We start from the raw sequence: 17,071 nt of genomic DNA, 5'->3' as shown, positions 1-17,071 counted from the left end.
TCAGAAGCTCCCCAACACAAAATTGACTCTTAGCTCCTTTCAACCCCAAAGCAAGCTAACTATGGACAACAATGGTGAAAGAAATGAAAGAATTCAAGCCTGGTAAATAACCTGAAGTAGAACAGCTGCAAGGGAAAAGCAAGCCAAGTGAATTAAGCCTCCCATGTTCCTTACTTAGCCTGCCTCTTTTTCTCTCCTTGACCACCAGCTGAATGTAGTCCTTCCCCACTGCTCCTCATGACTTGCAGCTGCACAGCTCTGAGCTGCCAGGAGGCTCTCAGCTCCCTCCTGGTCAGCAGTGGGGGGCTGCACCACTGGGCAGGCACACCAGGGGCACACCCTGCCCCTGCAGCCCCTCTGCCTTTCCACAAAAGCATCTGCCTTCCTCCACACCTTCCCAGCTTCCTCCAAGGCCTCACCAGCACGATATCCTCATATGCCATATATGTCCTTATAAATGCTTGTATACCACTTATCCTTGACAAACTGCCTTAGGAAGCAGCCTCAGCCCCCACTTTTCGACATGAGGTTAGCTGGTTCACTGCCTCACCTTGAAGCAACAAGCAGGGGGAACATCTAATTCCTGCCTTGTCAGAAAGCTGGAGGACAAACTGTTTTTCACATCTTCAGTTTCAGACTAACACTTTCAAGGGTTGTACCTTACAAGTAGCTGCACACAGGTTTTCATTCTGTTTCAGAAAGAAAGAAAAAATTTCTCTGCCAGAGCCACAGCTTTTTGTGAAGAACATTGGCTGAAATTTTATCAGCATTGAAATAGGAGGTTGTTCACAAAGCTTTGGGGGTTTCTGTGCATAAAATCTCATATAGTTGTATCTATTGACCCAGCTGTGAAATAGCACGACCACACAAAACTCTGCCTCCAGAACTTTGCCTGAGGAAACTCCCTGAAGTGTTTCTGTATTGATAAGGCCACTGAACTCCAACCCCATCCCATGCCAGCACCTCATCAGAGAGCACAGAGGCACAGTACACAGTCCTCTTCTCACAACCTGGTTGTCAAAGAGAAGGTTCCTCTGGAGTGGCACCATGCTGAAGCCAGTTACTGAAAACAGCAAATTAAGGTTCAGTTTCTGTCCCAAGATCTAGTAAACATATATTATTCTCTTTCTGTTTAACCTAAGCTACATAAGCAGGCCCATAGCAGACCAGAAAACAGATGCTCTGAGCCACTGAACAAAGGGACATCCCTTCCTAGGACCATTCCTCTGAAGAAACTTGCACCTTTTTAGACCATTTTCATAAAAGATCATAGAATCATAGAATGGAAGATATAAGCTTCAGTGCCATGCAGGCAGAGAATAAAACAGCTCAGCTGTCCTCTATCCTGTATGAGCAGTTTGAACACTGAAATAATATATAAAAAGATGCTAACGGGATCACTACACGTGTGACATTTTACAGTTAGAGGTAGCAATGGAATCTCATATATATATAAACTTATATTCAGGACAGTATATATACCGAGCTTCAGGATAGAGAATTTCAAGGAATGTGCGTAGTTAAGCAATTTTGAGCATTCAGTTATCAAAGTTTATTACACTGCTGTCTAGTAAGAGCGTGCTTGTGCACCTTACTCAGATGAGCTGTGCCACCAAAGATGCTATTCAAGAGAGCACAACAGCATAATTTAGCCCCCTCTGATTCCTAAAACTCCTAGTAATCATTCTATGAGCTTGAAAATCAGGGCTGACTTGTATATTTATTAGCACGATTATGCTGGCAACCCATCATAGACTGAACACAGTTTTTGTAGCAATTTTCAAATCATTAGCACAGTGTTTCAGTAACATCTTATCTCAGCTATTAGACAGGCTATCCTTAAATTGAAGTCATTAGCAAACACTTCATTACTATATTGTTTTGCAGTATGCATTCCGTATATTGGATTATTTTGTAAATAGCCTCTGCTCATGAAACAAATCAACATATATCTAGAAAATGTAATTATAAAGCTTAACTAATCTACTTCATTTTACGTTATATAAGAAATATTTTCAACTTTTATATGAAGTATCTTTTAAATAATATAATTTATTGTACATGATTAATTATAGCAATGATGGCCATCTATCTGTGCTAAAATATGACAGTTTAATCTTCCAAATCACATCAGGAATGAAACAATTCTGAATCCAAGATATCTCTTTATGGATTCTAAGTACAGCTCATAAATTACTGCGGCTTTTAAATCTCATCTACATTCCTGCAGCAGAGAGGCAAACCGATACAATATTCAAGTCTGTAGTCTTCTTCATGTAAAATTCCTGCTCATTATTATCTTTTTAAGGTGTTTTCACAAGAATATTAGCATGTGGATAACTTCCTCTGAAGGAACAACTTCAGTTTGCCATATATTTCCAAGGGCAAGTAATTTTTATCCTCTGGAAATTTTTATAGAAATTCAACACGGTGCTTTAATTGCACTCAATTTTCATCTCTCTCGGAAGGATTAGTCCAGGCTCTCCCTAACCCCTCCAGTTCAAATTATTTTATCTGAATCTTCTAAATCTACAGACAATATCTCTCTCTAACTCTTTCCCAACCTAACTGTGTCAGAAGAAGTGTGATGATTTTTTTTGGAAAAGACAAGGAAGTCTGGTTGTTCGGAAGCACAGCTGACAGCTGGGGCTTTGTTGTTCATGGGTTAGAATCATAGAATCATTAAGGTTTTAAAAGACCTCTAAGATCATCTAGTCCGTCCATCAGCCCACCACCACCATGCTCACTAACCATATTGCTCATGTCCGACAGGTACAGGGGTTATTTCATAGAGGAAGGTCCCAACACAAATTAATATTCTCACCAGTGATCTGGGAAGGATGACAATGCACACATATGTGGGAAGAGCTTTAGTTTTTCCTCCCCAGGCTTTGCCACACAACATGTAGACCAGTCCTGCATCACAGCATAATCTAAGGGCGAAATCTGAGAGCGAAAGGCCACCTTTCCTCTGATTTCTGCTTGGCACCATGTTCAAAAACACATTAGCCTTTCTTCTCTGTGATCAGCATGTTGGTACTAGGCAGGCTTATAATGCTTATCCAAGCAATGACCGCAGATCTCAAGGCAAGTCACCATGCCATGCTGTGTAGGTTTGCCAGCCCTGAAATGTTGGTAAAGACTAAATCACATGAGTGACATCTTAAGCCAAGTCTGGTTTTGGAGCCTCAGGTACTCTAAAGAGCCAGAAAGGCCTTGGATATGGTGCTGACTCTATTCCTCAGCTTGCTCCTCTCTCCAGCACATTTCCTCGTCCAGTCTTACTCTTGACATGGATCTCGAGGAGTTTTACAGCACTGCACAGAGTGTATTTGCTATGGTCATAAAGACCTGGGATTTCTCACAGCATGTAAGTGAAAGAGGAGCAAAAGCATGAGAACAGGCATCCCTGTGTATACGTTTCTTGTGCCTTTCATAGAGTCACCAAGATTGGAAAAGGTATCATCTAGTCCAACTGTCCACCTACCACCAATATTCCCCCACTAAACCACGTCCCTTAGTAAAACATCTAAACATCTCTGGAACATCTCCAGGGAGAGTGACTCAAACACTTCCCTGGGCAGCCTGTACCAGCACCTTTTCTATTCAATAAGCTCCCCTGCCACCAACCTTGCAGTGCATAGCTGTTGTCATAAGGTGGGATGGAATTCAGCAGAAGTGGAATTCTCCAGGGTATCCATGCTGCTGTCTTTGCTTGCAAATCCTTGACCACACACTGTTACACACTGTTTGTGTGAGAAAGACTGGTTTAAAAGATGAAGCTGGACAACGATTTTTAGCTGTGTTAAATCCATTTTGCTTTCATCAAACTTTTCATAGGACATGGCAGCAATCTTTAGTAAATCAACCACACTATCCAACAGTGTGGAAAAAAATGAGAAAAGGAAACTGTCCAAAGTTACAACATTGATAGCAGAAGAGTAAAAATTATGGACAATTACAGTGATAATGATTAACCAAATGATCTTCCAGTTTTTTAATTTACTCCAATGACAAAAATGTAAGTTCAGCTGGAGAAACAACATTCACCACACAAATATTTGTCTATAAAAGTGATCAGAAAAAATAGGTTGTCACATCAGAAAATCTTATCAGAATAATGTAAAGGAAGTGCTCTGTAAGAGCTTGTTTTATATCTATTGGAGTCCTATGAAAATTACTGTGCCTCATGCAGTACCAAGAATGATTCTGCAACTGCGTATCATAGAATCATAGACTGGCTTGGGTTGGAAGGGACCTGAAAGATCACCTAATTCCATCCCCCTACCACTGGCAGAGCTGCCACCTGTCAGATCACACAGGGCAGGAGCATGTACAGCCTGGCCTTGAACACTTCCAGGGATAGGGCATCCACAGCTTCTCTGGGCATCTTGTTCCAGTGCCTCACCACCTTCTCAGTGAAGGTTTCCTCCTAACATCTAATTTAAATCTTCTTTCTTTTAGTTTAAGATAATTTCCCCTTATCCTATTACTCTCAGACCATGTAAAAAGTTGATCTCTCTCCTCATTATAAGCTTCCATTAAGTACTGGAAAGCCGCAATGAGGTCTCCCTGAAGCTTTCTCGTCTCCAAAATAAATAAGCCCAGCAACCGTAGCTTTTCTTCATAGGAGAGGTGCTCCAGCCCTCTGATCATCGGGACCCACTCCAACAGCTCCACATGTTTCTTGTACTGGAGGCTCAGGCTTGGACACAGTACTATAGATGTGGCTTCATAAAGGCAGAGTAGAGGGGGACAATTGCCTCTCTCACCGTGCTGGCCACCCCTCTTTTGATGCAGCCCAGGATAGTGTTGGCCTCCTGGGCTGCAAGGTCTCACTGCTGGCTCACGTACAGTTTTTCATCCACCAGAACCTCCAAATACTTCTCTTCATGGCAGCTGTCAGTGAGCTCTTCTCTTAGTTCGCATACATAGAATCATATAATAGAATTATAGAACCTTTAAGGTTGGAAAAGACGTCTAAGATCATCTAGTCCAACCATCCACCTACCACTAATGTTGCCCTCTAAACCATGATCCTTAGTAACATATCTATATCTATGCTGTTGCCCCAGCCCAACAACAACACCTCGCACTTGGCATGGTTGAATTTCATTCAGTTCACATGGGCCCACTTCTTTTGCTTGTGCATGTCACTTTGGGTGGCAAAGGGATTTGGCTGTCAGAAGAACAAATTCTTATCAATTTGATCACTTCTCAAAATATTTTAATGCACGTGGCATGCTCAGAAATACTTCTGGCTGAAAGCTATAAATTAGTTATAAATTTTCACGATATGAATCAATTGAAGTTTCTGTGTACTAAATGCTGAAATACTTCTCAGATGTTATACTTCTATTTCCAGTGTTCTTCTCCAGGGTCAGAAGGACTAATAGTTTTATGGGTAAGTTGGTCAAGAAGCAACTCCTCTCCTGAATTTTCAGGGAAAAAATACTGCTAAACAGAATGCCTAAAGGTAATTTGCCAAATACTAGAGAAAAAAATAATTTCATTTTGTTCAAAAATGTTGTTTAAAGAAATCCAATTTTGCTTCCTGAGAGGTTTTCAAAGAAAATAACACTTTTGAAAACAAGACTCTCTTTAGTGTTTTTATTTGCTGTGTACTTTTATTGCTTTCAGCAGTATCCTCCAAGTTGTCCCTGATTTAAAGCAACTGCAAAGCAAGAGGAGACCGTAAAAAATGGGAGACAAAATGAGGCATTGAGATGAAAAATGGCTCAAAGGGAAAAAAGAAGTTTTTTTTTTTTCCCCTAATCCAACCTGCATTGCTATAGCTGAAGAGATTCATGAGAAAATAGCATAGTTCAGTAATGCAACACATTATTACGTTAGACACTCAAATGAACAATCCTATGTTGCTGTAAACATGGATATCCTTAGAATAAATCAGTTATTTGCATTCCAGGTCACTTCTAGGCTTTTTTCCTCCATAATTCCATACACCAGCTCTTCAGTTACTTCCTACTTTCATGTTTTAATCTGTTGTGGTATAAGTTCATGGTGATCTTTATTCCTCACTTCAACATCATTGAGTTCTCCCCATCAAGAGCATTCTCATAAACTCTCAACAGCAGCAGAGGAAAATCAGCAGATGAGTCACAATCAATCAGTCAGGAAACAGCCTAGGAGCAGGTTGTCTTCTGGACAACTACTTCTGCACACTCCCATGTTTGCACACTTCCACAAGTATATTCCCACAAGCAAGTTGATGCATTGAAAGAAACATATTATAAATGGTATTTTAATTTTTTCTTCATTCAGTTTTGGGCAGAATCTTTCTCAAACCACCTGAAAGTAGATGGAAGTCAATTCAGGAATTCATGATCTGACAATTAATGTCACATGATCCGTTCCTATTTGCTTTTATCTGCTGTAGTCAGTGGATCTGGGAAATCTTTTTAAGCAAGGATTTGGAGAATTGACACAGCTCCCATCTCTTTGTGGATTTTCTGCTTTTCCCTAGCTGCTCCCTCCTAGCATTTGTTCGAGAGATCAATATTGTTACTGCTTAAGCTATAATGTCTGATGTTTTCTGCTTGGCTAGAGAGGCTCCCTTGATTTATTGCACTAAACACAATGTATCAGCTATTAAAATTTGTCCTAGCTTAATCAGAGGCACATCTCTTTACTGTATTAGACACAGATGCGAGAAAATCATGATAAATATCCACGTGCCTGGGATAATCCCGAATGAACCATTACACACAAACTTACTAAGCTTTTCTAATGATGTAAGTACAGTATTCATTCTCAGTTTAGCACATGCCACTGGTGATCTATATATTTACTGAATGAATTACATATAATGTTCCTCATGCCGCTGCTTCATAGTATCATTTTTCTTGCTGAATCTTTTGAAACTTTTCCTAATGTCACTATGAGCTCTGCATTAGCTGGAATCTCCTAATCTTTGCTACAGTATTCTAAATATTGTTTATCATTCTGCGTAGAGAAAAATACATCTCAGACATTTTAGAAGTTATAAAATACACACACTGCTTCTCAGAACTACACATTTTTATCCAGAGAAGATGGAATTTCCACCAAGGTAAAATCTGAGACCGGAGGAGTCCATGCTTTGATAATACGACAAAGGAGAAAGCATATTTTCTCAAGTGGGATGAACATCTCTGCACATTTGTCTAGCTACATGGCAGGTCAAACTGAAGTGAATGTGAAGAATTTGTAGGTAGGGCAGCCCAAACTATTAAAACACCTAAGCACTATCTACAGCTTGGTCTAGAGAGACATCAGAAAAACATGCAGATATGGCAGGACTGAGGTGGAAACTTTATCACCTGGACTTTCAGAGTGCATGACTGCAGTTCCAGTATCTGCTACAAGTCAGTCATTGCACATTTCCCTCCCTCTGCTTCCATTCAGAATTATTTACACCCTTCCCACATGTGGAATATGATGTGGCAAGACATAGCACTGTTGACAGATCATAGAATAGCTTGGGTTGGAAGGGACCTCAAAGATCATATAGTTTCACCTGCCCTGCTGCAGTCAGAGTTGCCAACAGCTAGACAGTTCCTCATGGCAATTATCTGGATCACAGGTTAAGGCAGATGAGGAGAAGAAACTGTAATTGTTTTAGCATTTGCTTTCAGGTTTATGCAGGATATAACCACAACAGAGAGTATCGGTACTTCAAGAATTGTCACCACCTGTCCAGAACCAACTCACCAGTGAGCACCAAGCAGGGTTTTCAGGAAATTCTGCCTTTCATACATCACAGATTTGTCAAACCAACCAGCCAGCCAGCCAATCAAAAAGCCTCTACAGTCCAGCATTTCCATATTTTTGTCTGAAAAAATATCAGGCACCAATAACCCCACCATCACAGGGGTTTTTGACCTTTGGTGTCAAATAGTGAAGAGATGGCAACGTTCTCACACCTAACCCTAGATCAAAGGCACATAACTGAGTGAACAAGTGCTTGCAAGACTGTTGTATTCTGCATTTGCAAAAGACATCACTGAGGCATCAACAGAAAAGATGTTATCAGAGTAAAGTAGTGGTACATATTAACAGTGCTGACAGAATTGCAGCTTGTTGGAACTGTCACAGGGGAAGATAGGATCAAATGACATGGTGTACTTTCATACCAGGATTACTAGGAAGACCCGTAACATCTTTCTGGATTCCAGGTAGAGACTCATTATCAAGGGAGCTGAAGTGGCCTCAATTCTACAGGGGAAAAAAAACCCAAAAAACAAAAAAACAAAGAACAAAAGCAACAACAAAAAAATCCTATCGTGATTGGTAATAAAAAACTTTAAATGACAATATTGTACATTGTCTTGACATTTGAATCTCTCTGCAGGTACTTTTCCAAAACAGTCCCTGGAGAATTAATAACATGTAATCACTAAAATAACCTTTCGCAAGTCCCTTGAGGGTCTGCAACTAATGTATTAAGTGCAGCTTAAAGAGAATAAGAGCATCATTAAAAACATTGTAAATCATTTCATGTTACTCAATTATTTGTAAAATTACTCAGGTAATTATCTAAAATTTATTAATAAAAGGTTTCATTAACAACCACTTATACAGGATAGAACCAACCCATAGAGCTTTCAAACTCAAATACACACTGCAGAACACAATGAAAACACTACAGTCAACTTTAAATAAAGCTCGAGGTATGTATGCTGAGCTTGGTTAACTCTAAGGCTGTATTGTAGTGACATAGGATGCATTTCTATTTTGAGCTAATTAGTGGTAGGCACTGTAAAATGTAAAGGGATTGGAACTTTTATGGATGTGTAACCAGCCAACATGAATGTCAGGCCTCAGTACAGCATCAGAATTGAAGAAAATTTATATGTGGCACGTTCAATATTGATGTGGCTATACTGGTTTAAAATCATGCACCTTTCTTCAACAACTTTACCACCCACTATGAGCTATTTTCAGGGTAGCAGAAAACTTCATTATAATATAAAAATGACAGAACAAAGCCAGAAATAAACCAACAACAAGGTGGCATTGCCCAAAAGGGCTCAGACCAGTGCTCAAGCAAGGGCTTTCTAAGTAGGATAGATGGCTGATCATATACATACCGCTGCTCTGAGGATAATGAAAGTGGAGGGTCTCGCTCTTTCTAGAGCTGAGGCAGATGTGTGACCCAAAGGGGATGACTTTAGCCCCAGAGCCATGGCTTAAGTAGTCCCGTATTAAATAAAACTGCTGTATGGTCTCATTATAGGTAAGATGTAAAACCTTTGGGGGTTTTGGTTTCTTTCCTTTTAAATCAACCTGTAATGACTGTCACAGCTAGATTCCTGCTTCATATGCAAGAATCACATCTGCACTCGATGCTCTGCTGTGGCCCCAGGTTCAGCCCCACAATCAGGATGAGCCTCAGAAACTGCTGCCAGCTCACAGCAAATGTAAACTGAAGTGATTCAGGTGGCGTGATGTGTTTCACTGAATGTGCTAAGTCATGTTTCCTTCCATTTGCAGTGGACTAAAAGAATGCACAGGGATAGCTGGAAAGCTGCAATCATTCCCTCTACAGCTACCTGAGCCATAATTCAAGCACATATCTAAAACTTCGATAGTTAAGAGTGCACTGAGAGATAGTCTATATCTAATCCACAGGATTCCATGTCATTTACAAGTTGCACAATCACATTGCTTTCCGCAAATCTCTGTTCCATTTATGTGCTCACTAGGAATTAGGCACTTCACCTTCTGGGTCCTGAGAGCCTCCTTATTCCTAGCCTTCATGAACAAGCTGTTGCCCTCTGCACATCCCAAAGACAGTACTGATGGTCGTATTTTCATATCCAGCTGATGAGTTATTAGGATGCTCAAGACTGCATAAAGATCTTGAACTTATTTTGCTCACACCAGATAATTGAAGTGGGATGTCCAAAGTGGGAATTCCCAAATCTTTCTGTCTAATGGTGTTCTTCAATAGGTGAAGCAGTGGAGAAAGATAGGATCTGAGTGCCAATCGCCAGTGGGTTTATTACATAGAGTGGGATATAAAATTAATGTGTAACTAAAGACTCAGACTAAATACATTTAAGAGAATGCATCTTCCTTCTTTTGACATTTTTGGGGTTTTACATTATCTAAAGATAGAATTGGGCACCTTTCCTTTGTTCTTTTATTTTGCATATGCTGTTCCCTAAGTTTTCTAACAGCAGATTCCATCATATGAATCATATGGATGCTTACACCAAACTACCACCATGATACTGAAATATTTTTTCCACTGAATGGATTGTGGTTCTGGGGTTTTGTTTTGAGTTTTTTTCTGTGTGTTTTAAAATCAGCATGGAGAAGATTCCAGGCAGATAGAATTTTATCCTGAACAAGGCACCAGCAACTGAAAGCAATATATTGTCAAACAATGACTAGATGATCTTAGAGGTATTTTCTAAAATGAATCTAAAATCTGTGTTTCTCTGAAAGCACTGCACAGTCTTGACTTCAAGAATCACAACTTTAGATGAGTAAACTTTTAGCTACATAGACTTACCCAGATTTCTTTCATCTGTAGAGCTCCAACTACTTCATAACAGAGAACTATCAGAAACACTGACTTTACCTCAGCTAGAAAAATTGCCAAACTTGGGACATTTTTTATTATCATACAACTTCCAGTCAAACTATAGCCTCAGAAAAAGTTTGCTATTAACTGTGATCTTGCTCCTGGTCTCAGGAAAGGAAGATGAGAGCATCAGCCTCGAACCAGTTCTCCTAGGTGGAAACAAACTGGTATTTTTAGATGTGAGTAGAATTTTATTCCTCGGAAATACATCTCTAAGTGCTTGCAGGCTCTCCCTTTGGAATGGAAAAAAGGAAGGAATCACAGCTTCACCTTTGCAAGGTTTGGACATCCTGTTTTCCCCACTCAAAAGTATACATCTATTTTGAAGAGCACAAGAGATTAAGGTGGAACATAGTAAGCAGTGGTTTGCATGGAAAGTTGTATTTTAAGAATAGCAAATAATTTGAGTAGTCTCAGCTGTTTGTGAACCCACCATGTCTCAGGGACCCCAGCTAGAACTCAAATAAGCCTGTGCAAATATTTTACTTTCTCCTGGAGAGCTGTGCTCCATCAGTGATGTAGAAGCATTGAAGGGATTTTTTTCAGAATAGAAACCTTGCCATGGTGACAGGATTGTTGTAGCCATGTTCTTGTGCTATTGCAGCCCCAGACTGCTGCTCACAGCTGTGAGAGAGGACACATGGTCCCCTCTGGGGGCAAATGCCAAAGCAATTGACCTCAATTGCATTTGCAGTATTAGAAAAAATACAGAAGTCTCCTATTCAGCACTGCCAATAATTTCTGTCATTAAAAAGGGTGAGTACAATACAATGAAGGTCTCACTTCATCTATGTTGCTCCATAAATAATGCCTCCTATTTATTTCCTTGGAAACTACAAGAGATACAAAGAGCACAGTAACGTTATTTGATAGAGAAAATTCTCAGCTACAAAACACTATTTTTCAGCATAGTCACCACAGTTAGCTGTGCCTTTTCACCAGCAATGAGAAGAGCTTTTGTGCTGTGCTTGTAAGAATCTGTGCTAGCGGAGGTGACCCACTCTTACTGTCACTGCTGGTGAAACGCAGCACCCACTGCCTCACTGTGCTCACACCCACTGTCTGGTATCTGTTAACATTCAGCAAGTGTTAATGAATCCCAATAGGTGCAATTCCTCATGGAGGAATTCAGTTACATACCTTTGCTTCATATGCACTTCCATGTCAGATGCCATTCTATCAGACTGCCCCTCTGCTGCCATCTGTCACACGACAACACAGGGTAATGAATACTGGCAGGAAGGTTCAACCTCTACTGCTTTACCTCCAACATCCACCTCTAACATTGTGGGCCAGCATGATAAAATAGGAAGCATTACTTTTGTAGCAGTCCTTGCACGTACTTGCTCCCTAGCTTCACCAAATTTGTGTTTCAGAAGCAGTATGGAGCAGAACAGTCATCACCACTCCACATAACCTCATGGACTGCTTTTGTCAAGGGGACTATGCAGTTACCTCCAAAGTAGGACTATTTCATCCAGCTTTTGCTCGTTAATGACATTCTGTACAGTTAGGTAATGTATTTACTCACTGGTATCAAGCTGATAAGCACCTGTCAACTACCTGCCCCAAAATGGGTGTATTATGTTGCCTACTTCCACCTGGGTCAGCATAAAAAGCAAATGCTGTCACACACTGAGCAAAGACACCTACCATTTAGAGCAGCGCCCTGCACTATGTGGCCTAGAAAATACCAGGGCTGTGTAGGTTAAGAGCCTGTGATAGCAAACTGGCCACGCTGATTGCATCAGTTGCACTGTGAGCTATATAAAAGTGTTTTCCAGATTACATATCTCCATAGGTTATGCTGTCATTATAAGGAACTGCATTTACGCAGTAGGGGAATTTGAGTTGGAAATGTGACACTGCTAGTAAAAAGGTGAACTGGAACAAAAATTACCCTGGAAAGAAGCACCTTTCATTTCAAAGAATCTGTACTAAGCCTGAAGAGAGCAAATAATGAGCAATGAAAGGAGTCTTTGTTATGCTGTGATTTCAAAGCTCTGCCAAAATGTCAAATAATCCATTTAATCAATCAGAAAATTAAAGAATGTGGTAAATTCCCAAGGTAGTTTGAGATTTTAGCTGTGCCAAGTAATTCAGCTACTGCATAAAGCTTATGTCACAATAGCAATTACTTAATAAGTAATTTTTGTCTAACCATGTTGATGTAAAAATACAATTTAGTTTTCAAATTATTTGCAGCTGTGCTCTGATATGGATACAGCTTGCAGTACCTCAGGAGATGTTTACATTTGTCACTTCAAGCACTGCTTTAATCTAATTTTTATCACACTATAGCCTTTAAAAAGTTCCTGTTACCTCAACGCACTAAGAAATTGATTTCTTAAAATGGGTCTTCATGAGATAACATAAGAAAAGGAAGGAACTATCTGTTGATTCACATAGAAGTTTCATTATACGCTTCTGATACCAGCTCCAAAACTCCTATAGTTTCAAATATCAATTCTTTATAATGTTTGCTTTTCAAACTTGACTATTTGTTTCAGGACTGAGTTTAATGCTCTTAAGAATCCTAGATTATCACCATTTAAGATCTGAAAATGTGAAACAGGCTACGCTGAACATTTTTTATGTTGTAGGCTGTGTTTTTCTATCCCTCTCAAAGGACAAATTTGACAGAGCTGTTAAAAGTGCAGATTTTTGCTTTTAGCAGTCCTAATGAAATCACAGATCCATTTTGTCAATGTGAAATTAAACATCAATATGTTATTTTTAAAAAAGTTTTGATGAGTATTTAGATGCATTGCATTGGTTTGGAAAACTTGAGAATACTTTTATTGTCAGCCAAAATAATTCACTACTACTGCATAAAGATGGCTAAGTTCAGCTGAAGTCGAATAAGCCTTAATTTTAAATCAGACTATTTTAGGTTTGGTTCTGCATACAGATTTCCAGGACTTTTTATTTTATTTTTTTTTCTGAATGTTTTTGTGTTTTATTTTAAAGAGCTGCACCTATATTTATCAGTAACAATATGGACAATCTCTTTTTCTTCCATATTTTTAAAAAATTGAAATGCTCACAGGAAAGAATCACAAACTCCTTTAAATATATATTTTCACTACAGGTTTGTGGGGTTTTTTTTTGTTTTTTTTTTTGTTTTGTTTTTTTTTAAATAAGCATTCAGTGTAACAAACAAAGCCTGACTTGCATTCATGACAGCAGGCGGTGAGTGTCTTTGTGATCCTGCAGCCTATTAGCATGATCTCCTTCAGTGGCCGGATGAATAGCGACCTTCCTTTCAGAAGCCACAGTGAGTTTTACAAAAGCATCTGTGCAGAGGAGGGCTGGAAAGAATCCAGAGTCATGCAGCTTTCACCAACTCACTGATCCTTTCTTTGGTTCTCTATCTCTGCTGCTTATCAACCTCTCTCTGTCCCCCTGCCTCGCATTTCCCAGGACAAAGACTGGACAAAGACTAGCATGAAGATAGTAGAAGCATCCTGCAGAAATGAATTGAAATGGGCCATAAGTTGAGAACTCCTCAGGGTGCACTCAGCTTCTTCAAAAATTCAAGGACTTTGGCCAAAGAATAAGCACCAAGTTGGTAACGATTGACTACAGGTGGTCTTCAGATTTTAACAGACTGGGGCATCTCCTTGCATTCCCCTTCCAATGTCCTTCTAGAGCACAAGTGCTTCCAGGGTTGAAGAACCAGGGAAATATCCTCCTCATTGCATTTCCTTATGGGGACAGGAAGAATTAGCATACAGACTTGGAGCCGTACATGAAATAAGAAAAATAACAGTGCTTTTTGTCCAAAATATTTTTAAGAGAGAACTACTGCTTTCTGTAATGATTCTTCTAGTTATCCTACTTGCTAGAGTTCTAAAAGTAACCTAGCTAATTCCTTCAAAATGCTATTCCAGGTTGATTAAATCAACTAAAAATTTAGGTCCAACCAAAGCATTTTCATTTCAAACCTGAAAAAAAATCCTCTTGAAAAGTTCATTTATTCAAGCAAGTAGAAATATGGAGCCTGAACTCTACCCAGAACTATTCATAATGGGTAGCAACACAATAAGAGGCAAATTTATGTGGATATAAAAAATGGACTTCATTCTGAAAATATGCATATTTTCCATGGGGGGAAAAAAAAAGCTATTTTCATTTTAGAAATGTCTGCTAAGGAGTAGCAAACCAGAAACAATTGCCATCCATGTTATAAAAGGGGAGAGAAATATCAAAACTCACATAACATTTGCCAGATGGCCAAGTTACGGGTGATAGTTTGTAATTAAAAAGAGTATAAGGGAGAAGGATTGAAAGTAATACATTGTGTACAGTGTTTTTTGAGAAATCAAGAAATCAACCACACTGACAAGGCAACTTACAAGCTAACCCTAGGAATTAAAATGATGCTGAATTATTTGGTCAGAAAAACTTACTTATCTCTATGCACATAGATCCTTCTACCCACCGACCAGTCAACTGAAATAGCAGCTCAACTTCTTGTCATATAATGCTAAGCTTCATTTTCCAAAGTCCAGCATAGTGTTGTGGATGAAGTCAACTGATTCTTCCATCAGCCAGGCAATGACAGTGCTAGGAGAACAGGTAAGTGCAACTGTCCAGAAATAACATCTCTGATTCTATTTTTAAACAGCTATTGCAAGCCTCTCTTCTTTCCTCAGTGGCACAGCCTTCCCAACAGTTAACAAAGCATTTCATACATCCAGATTTAATTGCTGTTATTTATTCTCCATAATGCTACCTTTGAAGGCTGATTTAAAATAGTGGCTCTGACAGAAAAAAAACTACCCTTCATCTTATTTCCTTGCTTTGGAAAACAGACTATACTTGTTTTCAGAGGCTTACATGCTTTCACAGGTGACATTCAAGCTGTTTGCATTGTCCTAGAAAGACTTAAAAAATCCATCTTGCCAGCGCTGCCAAGAGGTTGCCTCTCCTGAAAACTGGTACGCTACCTAAGATTATTTAGAGTAGTGGAAGGCATAAGAAGCATGTTGCCTTGCTCTTGACTCAGGCTGTTAATAAATAAGGAAGGTACAAAATATGGACGTTTGCAAAACATTAAACAAAGTAGTAACTTTAACATTTCATCTTTGTGACAAGACCTTGTTTTTTTCTGACAAGTGACTACATTTTAAACGTACACACACACACACACTCTTTTTACTCAAATTGACACTGACAGGAAAAATACTCAGTCATCAAGGCAAGATGTCACGTAAGGCTTGATTGTCAAGCTCTTATAACAATAATGCACAATTCAAAGAGGGATTTCTGATATCATGCCACAGGATTTGTAAGAAAGCACATCCCTTGCTCAGGAAAGAAAAAAAAAACAAGCAAACAAACAAACAACCCAGAAACAGATCAGCTCCACCTTGGAGGCAGATGGAAGAACAATTAGAGTAGCAATAATAAAATTATTTGGAAATAAGAGGTTAAAGAAAGGTCTATGCTATCTCTGGGTGAACTATAACAAAGGAAACCTCAAACCTACTCTCTCATCCCCATTAACACAAGAAAAACACATTAGAAACACAAAAACATATTTAAGACGTGACTACTCTAGGATATATTACTGCTCAATAATTTATGGGTAAAAACCCTTTGGTACTTGGTTACAAAGGGAAGTCAGTGGAGCTGCTTCAGCAGACAGACCAAAACAAGGTACCAAAGTGAAATAGTGCACTTCGGCCATTCTGATGCCTAGTTTACAGGGATATATTAATCTTAATGATACTTCAGAGGATTGCAACTTTCCTGGCATTTCTTTCTATACACTTCACCACTTTGTGACTGATCTGTAAAACCAAAGTAGTTTCAAAAAAGGCATGCTTAAAATTTCAGCCTAGTTTCATTAAGCAAATGGGACAATAACTGTTGGCAAGATGAAACCTACAAGTATGCTGACAGGCCTTGCTATGGCAGACATAAACAGGTCCTGCTCATGCTCCAAGGAAAGTTTGCTCCCAGTAGACAGGAAGTAGTTACATTAGCGCAACACAGACCCAAGTCTTACATTTTCAGTATCTCAACATAGGCAGAGTAAGTCTTCATCAGTGACCAAAAGGGCAGGTAAACACTGTATAATTAACAGAGGTGAGGGGAAATAAATCATTTTTTCTTTACTGGGCAAACCTCTTTTGGATTTTTGAAACCACGCATATTTTTCTCTAAATTGTTCACAGCAGTGAACTATTAAACGTTTCCCACAGAAAGTTCAGGTATGACGGTGGCCCCAGTGATAAAATCTGCCTTTTTAAACCCAGTTCTGTGTTTCCCCTTTAATCCTTAATCTTATCCAAAGCAAAGGCAGTCATTTGAAGGTAAGATATATGCTATGCTAAGAAAGCAAGATGTTCAACCTATTTACACCAAATTATCTGAGGGATTATAAACAGCATCAATATATTCAAAAATACATACATTACATTTTCAGTGTAGTTTCTGATTGAATACATAATACTTATTAACTTCCTCTGG

This window comes from Gallus gallus, chromosome 1 (genome assembly GCF_016699485.2).
Source record: "Gallus gallus isolate bGalGal1 chromosome 1, bGalGal1.mat.broiler.GRCg7b, whole genome shotgun sequence".
Classification (NCBI taxonomy): domain Eukaryota; kingdom Metazoa; phylum Chordata; class Aves; order Galliformes; family Phasianidae; genus Gallus; species Gallus gallus.
This window is presented reverse-complemented; position numbering follows the sequence as displayed.